This window comes from Phyllostomus discolor, chromosome 6 (assembly GCF_004126475.2).
Source record: "Phyllostomus discolor isolate MPI-MPIP mPhyDis1 chromosome 6, mPhyDis1.pri.v3, whole genome shotgun sequence".
In the NCBI taxonomy this organism is placed as follows: domain Eukaryota; kingdom Metazoa; phylum Chordata; class Mammalia; order Chiroptera; family Phyllostomidae; genus Phyllostomus; species Phyllostomus discolor.
The window spans coordinates 57,626,783-57,629,782 of NC_040908.2; the positions used below are offsets into that span (position 1 = coordinate 57,626,783).

Here is a 3,000-nt window from a genome sequence, read left to right on the forward strand (position 1 = left end):
GGCATTCATTCTAGGGAAGATTATTTCTATTATTCAAGAGTTAAGATTATATAAAAATGTGATCATTTTTTGTCAAAGTTATTTTGTTTTACCTTTTATCTTGGAGGATGGCATATTTTCATCTAATTGAAAGTTTAAGAAATTTACCAGGGTCCTTCTATAACTACAATTTAGTTGTTCCAGTCTGGGATTACTGGGAAGTTAATTTAGCATTTTAGCTTCTCAGCCACCACTTTTGCTTATATAATTGCCAGCTACCCAGAACAAAAAGACCCCATATTCCAATGTAACCTCTTGAAACTTATCCTTTTTTTAAGAGTTTGATTTTACACATCTCTATTACCTTGGTAAACATCCAATGACTCCAAGCATGTTTTTCTTGTTACAGTTTTCTGATTAGTCTTGCCATAGAGTGCTTTTTGGTTGTCTGTTGCCTGAAGTGAACCTTACTTGGTAGGTTTTACAGCAATTTTGGATTTAGAATATAAGAACATCAAATTAATATTAAGAAAAAAATAGTCATTAATAGTTGCATCCTTCTCTCTCTGTTCTCATTTTGTTACACCTTTTTTTTCACTAGAAATTACCTTTATCCCTTTATTTCCTTTCTTTTCACTCCTTCCACTTTTCTTCCCACTTTCTTTGTTTGCTGTTTCCTCCTCTTTCCAGTACCTTCACTTTCTCTTCCTTTACTCTTACTAATGTCTATACCGAGAAAAGATTTTGTTAAACTCATTGAGTTTCAAATATTTATTACACAGTTTCTTCTTGACATAGATTATTCAATGTAGTGGAGCTAGTTTTAAGTTATCTTGTATATAAATTTATTATGAAACTAAAAGTTATAAACAACCCTCAACTTCTTTCTAGAATTTCTTTTATTGTATTAAAAAAGTTAAAGTTATTTTCTGGAATTTTTTCATAAGTAGGAATAGTTTCTTTCAGACAAAATGAAACACAGAGGAGCAAAATGTAACATCATAGGTGCATTTAAATGATAATGTCCCCCTACATAATAAAATTATTTTTCCATGAGATGCCTAGTGTACAACTTTCCCAACTTCTGCTCAGCTTGTTGTTTAAAAGAATCATTTCAAAGCAAAACTTACTGGGAAAATACTATCAGAGAAGAACTAAAATAAGATGTAGAGTGTTTATGTATTTGTAGTGCTAAGTAGCTAATGTCTTCCAGTCATGTGTTTTTCTACTTCTGGGAAATGTCAAAATAATAAACATTGGCAAAAGAAATTCAATATATAACCTATTCATGGAGATGAATACTGGGGTAAAAGAACTTCTCCTCTTTCTTTTTAAATATGCAAAGACAGAATTAATTGGGAGAATATAAGATTGATGTGTAAATTCTAAAAAAGTCATAGGAGTAGAGATCATTGCATTTGATCTTGAAAAATGAATAAGAATGAGATGGATAGGAATAAGAGTTGGTGGTATAAACTGCATTCCATGAATAAGCATCAATATGAGCAAAGATTTGGAAAGACACCAGGGAGAAATCTGACGTGATTGGAGAAGATTAGTAAGAGGGATGACCACCCCCACAAATGGAATTTTCTTCTTAAGGGCAGGCTTCTTGAACTACAGGTTTCCCCCATTAGGTGAATGTTCTAGGAGCCCATCTGTATCAGTGTACCAGCTGGTAGTATTATGAGGTGGTATTTGGCTTCCATGAAATTTTTTTGAAGACTCTTTCAATGCATTTACCCATTTCATGATGGGTGATTTACAAGTGCACCTGCCCACATTGTGCTTGTGTTCAGTAGTATTTGACCCAAAACAGCATGTCCCTCATGCTCTACCCTCCCTATTCACCAGATCTTGGCCCGAGCAATTTTTTTTTGTTTCCCCAGATGAAAGAAAATCCTCAAGGGAAACATTTTGCTGATGTGGAAGAGTTGAAAGAGAAAATGGCAGAGGCACTAGAAGGCATCAAAATCAACAAGTTCAAAAAGGCACTTCTTTTCTATATGGCCACAGCCATCAGGTAAACCAAGATGGGCACTTACAAGTACATCCAGGAATTATGAAGGAAGAAGCAGTCTGATGTGGTGTGCTTTCTTCTCAGAGCACACTGTCGACAGTACTGCCAGTCTCTGCACTCCACAGCCTCCTGACCTGGCCCAATAAAGTATGCAAGCTGGAATACAAAGCCAAGCAAGGTTGTGCCATATATCAGGTTCATGTGCACCATAGTGGCCACAGTGCCCTGTCCCTAAGAATGTGACCTATGGCAAGCCTGTCCATCATGGTGTTAACCAGCTAAAGTTTGCCCAAAACCTTCAGTCTGTTGCCAAGGAGTGAGCTGAGTGTCACTGTGAGGCTCTGAGAGTCCTGAATTCTTACTGGGTTGGTGAAGATTCTATGTACAAATTATTTCAGGTTATCCTAGTTGATTCATTCCACAATGCTATCAGAAGGAATTCAGCACCCAATTGAACACCAATACGGTACACCAGCACAGGGAAATGCAAGGGCTGACATCTGTGGGCTGCAAGAGCCATGACCTTGGAAATGGACACAAGTTTCACCACACTATTTGTTGTTCTCACCATGCAGCTTGGAGAAGGTGCAATATTTTCCAGCTCTACTGTTACTGCTAACGTGAGGTCCATCCGGAAGAAGTCCAGCCATTGTTAATATAACAAGAATGAGCTGCACAATGTTGCCTGGCAGGTACATCAAATCAAAGATACCTTGAAGGTGACTGAAGTTTAAACATGTTGGAATGTATACAGAAATTTAAAAAAAAATTCTGGGTTTTGGGAGGTCCCTCCCCCCTTGTATAAAAAATACAATAAGCAAGAAACAATGGTTGGCCAAGTTGTGTAAAGTCAATTATGGTTGACATAAAAAGAATTTTGCCTGTATGTGAAAAATATTGAGCCACTGAAATTTTTTTACCTACAAATTAGATAATAAATAGGTTCTTAACACCCCAGTTTAGTTCTTGCTGACACAGTCACAAGGTGGGGGAGGGAGGTG

At 36.8% G+C, this 3,000-nt stretch overlaps 1 pseudogene; it reads left to right on the forward strand.

The window, feature by feature from the left end:
• The first annotated feature begins 2,012 nt into the window (after window positions 1–2,012).
• LOC114498498 lies at window positions 2,013–2,618 on the forward strand (annotated as a pseudogene).
• Window positions 2,619–3,000: the final 382 nt, after the last annotated feature.